We start from the raw sequence: 6,352 nt of genomic DNA, 5'->3' as shown, positions 1-6,352 counted from the left end.
CATATGCAGTTACCATAACACTCTAAGCCTATAACCCACAAGCAGTGGTATATTTTGAAAAGAAATACAGCCTCAGTTAAGTTTGCACTGCCCTCTTCTAATTGTTAATTAGCTTATCGACTTACATGTCGCTCTGATTGAAGATCAGCTAGCAAAAACAATTATGAATTGGACTCTGCGTATGTGTTGTTAATTAAAAAAAAAAGCCACACAATTTTGCATGCTTTTTCTTCTTTTTGTTACCTTGTATAAATTTTCACTGCATTACTACTGTCAGAACTATTGGACAAGTCTAACGTGGGTTCAAACTCTTTTGTTGAACAGATAATGTCACCAATATTGCTCAGAAATCCCTTCATCCTGACGAAAAAGAGGATGTGCCAATAAGAGTAGGACTCATTGTGTGGAAAATCCCAGTACAAACATACTTTAAGTCTGAGCAGAACCAGGAGCTACGACTTGACGTCTTCAACATAAAATCAAACACAACTGCCTCAGAGACCCGTGGACAAGAGAAAGGTACTGTGCATTGCTAATGTATTTGTTGGGTAGGAAAAGGATAAGTTTAAAATAGAGTTACAACACTATCAATTTCTTGCAGACAATACAACTTAAAGCTTCAAGTTTAGCTTTTTTTGTGTGTATGCTGAAATAGACCTTCAGCCTAACTAGATTTTGCAGTCAATACTAATTTGGTTTATTTTACTAAGTTTCTACCTGCTTTAATATGGTTCTAGTTACAAGAAGCCTTTCTGTGTTCACTGAGTGAACTTCTTTATAGCAATGCTTTTACTCTGTTTTCTGTTAATTCTCTAAGGCTTCTTTTCCCTGTAGAATCTCGAGTCTTCAGTACAGAAATGATGCCCAGTGTCATATGCTCATCACGTGCTTGCTACTGTGACCACTGTCTCTACGTCACATATGCCTGTCACCATTAATAAAGAGGAAAGTCTTTGACTAGCCTGGTTTCTGCGGGATGCTAAGCTTCTTTGACAGTTTCTCAGCCTTCTGTTGGCTTTCGTGTGTATATAGTGTATTCAAGTCTGAGCACTGAGAAAGCAGCTTTATATGCTTTGCATTAGAAGTCAATGGTTGGGGTTACTTTGAGCGACCAGCCATACATGTACGAGGAAAAATATCAGTTTCCTCTTACTGGAATGGAGAAGAGTTTTGCCTAATTCCTGGCTTTTATGCGTTCTAGATTCTTCCTACACTGAAACTTCAGAGATAATGCAGTTACTAGGTTTAGAAATATTAAAAGGACTGGACAACCCCCATTCCATGTAACTGTTCTTACAGCAGCAAAAATATCAGTGGATCCTAGAAATGTTTTTCTAGAAAGACACTGAATATTAAGTAAGTTTGTAAAAAAAAAAAAACAAAAAAAAAAACAAAAAAACAAAAAACAAAAGCAAAAAAAAAACCATGAAAATATCCTTTATTGGCAGATATTTTGCAGTTTGCATGCATGTGGAAATTGTTGCCTCTTTGCTGTTAACAAAACCTGATGTTTCACTGAATACAGTGCATAGTGGAAGAACTCCTGTTAACTGTGATCCTGAGTTGGGAGAATGCTATGAGAAATGACAGCTGTGCAGTGTATAATCATTACTGAAATCTTCCTGAAGAAGGAAAGAGTAAAGTGTTTTTTTTGTTTTGTTTTGTTTTTTTTTTTTGTTTTTTTTTTTTTAAAAAGTACAGAAAATGCCTTAGGGGCCCCTCTGGGTAGTATTCAATTGCCTTTTGTGATGCTCTACTACAGCTAATGGTTCATTAGTATCTTTATTTTAGTGCTTGAGAGATGTTCCCTATAGCGTAGTCACTAAAAAGCACAATAGAAAGAATGAAAACAAGTCTAAAATAGTTTGTTGTTTATTGAATAAATTAACTTTACTAAAGGTAAGAATTATTATAACTGTGTGTTTTGGGGGCTATGGGTAATTAATCATGTCTTTGACTGAGAGAACAGTTCAACATTTATCTCTGACCAAGTTTAACTCCTTATGGTGAACAGCAGGAGGAGCTTCAATGACAGATATGAAGGTGATTTGTACTGATGTGCCTATCTAATAATACAAGGACTGCTCTGAAAGTAATGCCCCCTATTTTGTTATGTTCCGCAAAATCAGATGCAGGTGTTGATGCTATGGCAGTAGAGGCTGGAACTTTCTGCCAATATTCCATTACATTTTATTGCTGGGTTCAGGATGTGTCGCTCAGCAGGTAAAGTGATGCTTGCTGCTGTTTGGATAGGAAAAGTATTCCAGATTACCTGTAATCTGAACAAATTAGCAAATGCTTATTGCTGCTACGTAACAATGTTAAGATGAAGGTTTGAACTTCTAGAGTCGGGCCGGAGAGTAAGACAGTCTTTCTCTTGCTACACAGTGCCAGGACCCATGTCAGTTTAAAGACCATGGAGCATGTTGATCTTGGCTGAATATGGTCACCATAGTGTCTGGATTTGGAACCTTCGAACTTCTTCCTGTTTGGGCCAGTGAAGGGTGGATTGTGTAAGCAAATTTTCCTATAGCAACTATGCTGACACAGCAGCTGGGAAACAGTGGGCCACCTCTGCTCTTGCAGAAATTTTTTTTACAAGCATGCCATGTGGGCTCTTGCTCATCACTGGTGAAAGTGCACAGCTGATGGTGGTGACTTGAGAAAAATAGGATTCTGTAGCTGAGAATTTGTTATATCAAATAGAGCTGTTCTCTTAACATCTGTTGTAATTTCCACAGAAATAAGAAGGAAACATACCTTTCACAGTGACCTATGCAATAGAAGTAGATTATGTTGATTTTGAAAAGAATAAATTACTGAATAACATTTCCCAATTAATTTTGATTTTAAATCTCTAATACAGTTTAAAAAGTGTTCTTCTGTTATCTTCAATTCTATCTGCTCCTTCATATATCAAAACAGATGAACAAGGGTTAATAAATTGACTTGGACTGAATTGGCTTATTTAATAGACTTTGAAGAATGCTCACGATATGAGAAAGTCTTTGATACCTAATTCTGAAAGTAATTGCTTTGTGTGCTAATTATCTGAGGAAACAGAAAATTTCCTGTAACTACTTCATGAAAATACTGAATAGAATTTTCATCTTTTGGATTACTTATGCACATTTGCCCAATTCTAAATGGGGAAAAAAGGCAAGAAAGTCCCTATCTGGCCCCAAGTTGTCTTATTTGATTACTCTTAGTTTTTGCATATCAATGTCCTGTTAATTTGGTTGTACTGCTTCTGGTACTTCCTAACTATCTTCTCACAATGACCACATAAACACAAATATGTTTATGTGGGAACTGGATCTCAATGGAAGCTGTTACATCACACTGCTTTGTGTAGGTAGGTTTCTTTAAATAAGAATGGCTGTGTCTGAAAATATAGGATTGCTGCAATGTACAGGGCATAAAGCCAGGCAGATTTGTATTTTAAATGTCTTTCTTTGTTTTACTGACTGATAGATTGTGAAATTTACCATAACTGCTTCCAACCCACTGCTTTAAACTGATGCAATTTCAATGTAGATTAAATTAGCTTACTCTTTTTTTTTAACAGCCTTCGAGCAATCTATCTTTGCTGACTAATCCTCTGCACAAAAGCTTCTTCATTTATGACTATAGATCTACTATTCTTCAAACGCAGCAAAAACAAACAAAAAAAAAACCCCTACTATAACATGCATCTCCATGGTTTGTCTTACTTGCAAACTTTCAACTGCTCTGGAAAGTTGGTACGTTTGGATAGCTGATAGCTTTTCAGCTTACTGGCAGAATTCTCATGTATTTTACAGTTAGATAAATATGTGGCTGCTAATGGTCATCTTAAGATAAGAAAAGTCATGTTTTGCTTAGCCAAAAATACTTGTATATGTTTTGAATGCTTGCAAGAGGTGCTAAAAAGAAAACTAAAACTTTTCCAATACCATAGAAAGGTCTTTCATTTCTTTAGATCTTGCATTTGGATATTAAGCAAAGCAGATCTTCAGTCAAGCTCCTTGTCAATTCCTATGTTTATATAAGTGGAAGAAGGTATGAACCCTGAGGACTTGTTGCCTGTGTGTTATACCATTAATAAATAGTAGTGAGAACAAAAAGTTGGAGACATGAAATCTTTAGGATACTGTCCTTGTAATAGTGTGTTTCTTGATAAATAGTCTCTCTTCTGAAATTGGCTGATCTTTTTTTGTTGTTTATTTGCTTGTGTTGTTGTGGTGTTGTTTTCCAGCTCTTAATTTATTGAAAGCATTAGTAATTGTGAACAGTGCATTATGAATAATGAAGTTAATTGGACAACATGATCTAATTATGGCATATATGTTTAATTTCTATACAGAAACATGCATTATTATAAAAGCTGTTTCTTAAGTATATAGTCTCAAGATTATCTCACTGCTTAAAACACTTCTTGATGGAAACCAATCTTGATAGAAACTGTTCACATACACACATAAAACAAAAATCCATATGTGTGTTGAAAATATTATGTTAATATAGTATTACATATAAACTTAAGTAAAAATATTTTAAAATTTTATTTTATTTCTGTATTACCATCAGTTTGGACAACAGGAATTGATTTCAGGTTGTTTCTCAGTTGATCATTACTGTATTTGCATTATTTTTACAGCAGTATTAGGAACTTGTTTAATCAATTGAAGCTTTTCTGCTCCTTTCATTCCTTGTTTGATCTTCTTCTATATCATGTATATTTATTAAATTTGGAGTCAGTGTGCCTGAGAAGTGCTACACACTGAAGCACTTCTCACAGTTCACTTTGTGTTTAACAAGAACTGTGTGAAAAACTAAAGTTCAACATAATCCAGGAAATCTACCTTAAATTCCTTTGAAAAGGAAGTTCAAATGTGAATTATATTAATTGATAATGTATTGATTAATACATAATTCAAAAATGTATTACTAGCACTTTTTTGTAATAGCAATGAAAAAAAATGACAAAAGCAAAATATGGGGAAGAATGAATGTCATAGGTCCATATGTGAGAGTACAGAAACTGAATGTGAGTAAAGCAGAACGTGAACCCAGCAATCAGCTGATAAACACAAACCATTATAATGTAGAAAAGATTATCGCAGCAAATGAGCTCTTCTGAGTTTAGATGGAACTGAATAATTTAAATATACATCATAATCTGACCTGCAGAGTTTGGATTTGCGTTTAAAAATTGCTTGCTCATCCAAGACTTTGACTTGAAGATACAACATTAAGGTAGGATGTGTTTGATTTTGATGGGGACGTGATGAAAAGTGTTGAGGGATGGGAGGGGAATCAGCATTACTTAAGTCATTTTAAATAGAAGCAAAGCTTAAATTTGATGTCTTGACAGATAGCAAAGTGATGAAAAGTAATCAAGCATTTTGTACATGGGCTGGAAATGAGCAACTCCCAATGAGAGGAGCGTGTGGTGATGGAGGTAACACTACCTTCCTTCAAAGGACAGACAAATAAGTTCTCTTCTTGGAGCTCAAAAGGAAGGAGCACCAGGGCTCAGGCACCACATAGAGGTGTGGAGAGGCAGAAAAGCAGTTTTGAGTGCCAAGTTGACTTAACAGCTGCACGCAATCTGCAGAGATGGAAAAGAAGTGAGAGAGATTCTCATGGTTGGGACAAGAGCCAGGAAGAGCTAATGCAATCAGATTAGTCAGCAAACTTGAAATATACTTTGCAGACTTGATAAATGTCTCTGCTGAAGTGCTGCTAGCTTAAGTGCTGCTTGTTGCAACTAAACCCAAAGCACGAGTCTTGTGGAGGGAAATAAATTATTTCACAGTTATGTTAAATTTCACTTAAAATTAAAAAATGTGCAGAGAAGATGTATAAGGGACTCTACTGAAGTATAAGTTGTGAATTTCCAATTATAGCAGAGATGTTTCTATTGCTTTGTTCAGAAGAGTTTATTTTCTTTATTGAGGAAATACTTTATTGCTTTGTGGTTGTTTCAGGCAAGAAGTAGGGAAGATACAAAAGGATAATAGTATTTTATTGTGATTCTGTGAGTTTTATGTTATTCTTTCACTTTGGGATCAGTTGTACTTTTAATCTATCTGTTCCACTGTGACAGTTTGATAAACAGAGAAATATCAGGAAACTGTTGAAAGGAGACTTCCCATCTTTCTCAAGTAGAAGAACTTGTTTCAAACTGCTTGCAAGGGTGCAGTTATAGCAATTTTCTGTGCAGGAGTAATTTAACATTTTTCTCATCTTTGCATTTAGAAATTTAGATGTGGATGATTGCACTGTGAAGAAACAGTAAGTAGTGACGGAGCATTGGCACAGGCTGCACAGAGAGATGGTGGAGTCTCCTTCTCTGGGGATGTTCAAG

The 6,352-nt window shown here is 35.4% G+C and overlaps 1 protein-coding gene across 9 annotated transcripts in view; it reads left to right on the top strand.

Moving 5' to 3' along the window:
• Positions 1–457: 457 nt before the first annotated feature.
• Positions 458–6,352, top strand: part of JAKMIP1 (janus kinase and microtubule interacting protein 1) — an 88,688-nt gene continuing 82,793 nt past the window's right edge. For 5 of the 9 annotated variants that reach the window (XM_065735807.1, XM_065735806.1, XM_065735805.1 and 2 more), the window contains exon 1: positions 3,852–4,041. The gene's annotated coding sequence lies outside the window, so the exon portion shown is untranslated. Of the gene's footprint in view, positions 520–3,851; positions 4,042–6,352 lie in introns of those variants that run through there. The other 4 variants (XM_065735811.1, XM_065735810.1, XM_065735801.1 and 1 more) reach the window with 3 other exon arrangements.

Source organism: Cyrtonyx montezumae, unplaced genomic scaffold, assembly GCF_038088225.1.
Source record: "Cyrtonyx montezumae isolate F1298 unplaced genomic scaffold, pur_monq_1.0 scaffold_2, whole genome shotgun sequence".
NCBI lineage: Eukaryota > Metazoa > Chordata > Aves > Galliformes > Odontophoridae > Cyrtonyx > Cyrtonyx montezumae.
This window is presented reverse-complemented; position numbering and strand designations above follow the sequence as displayed.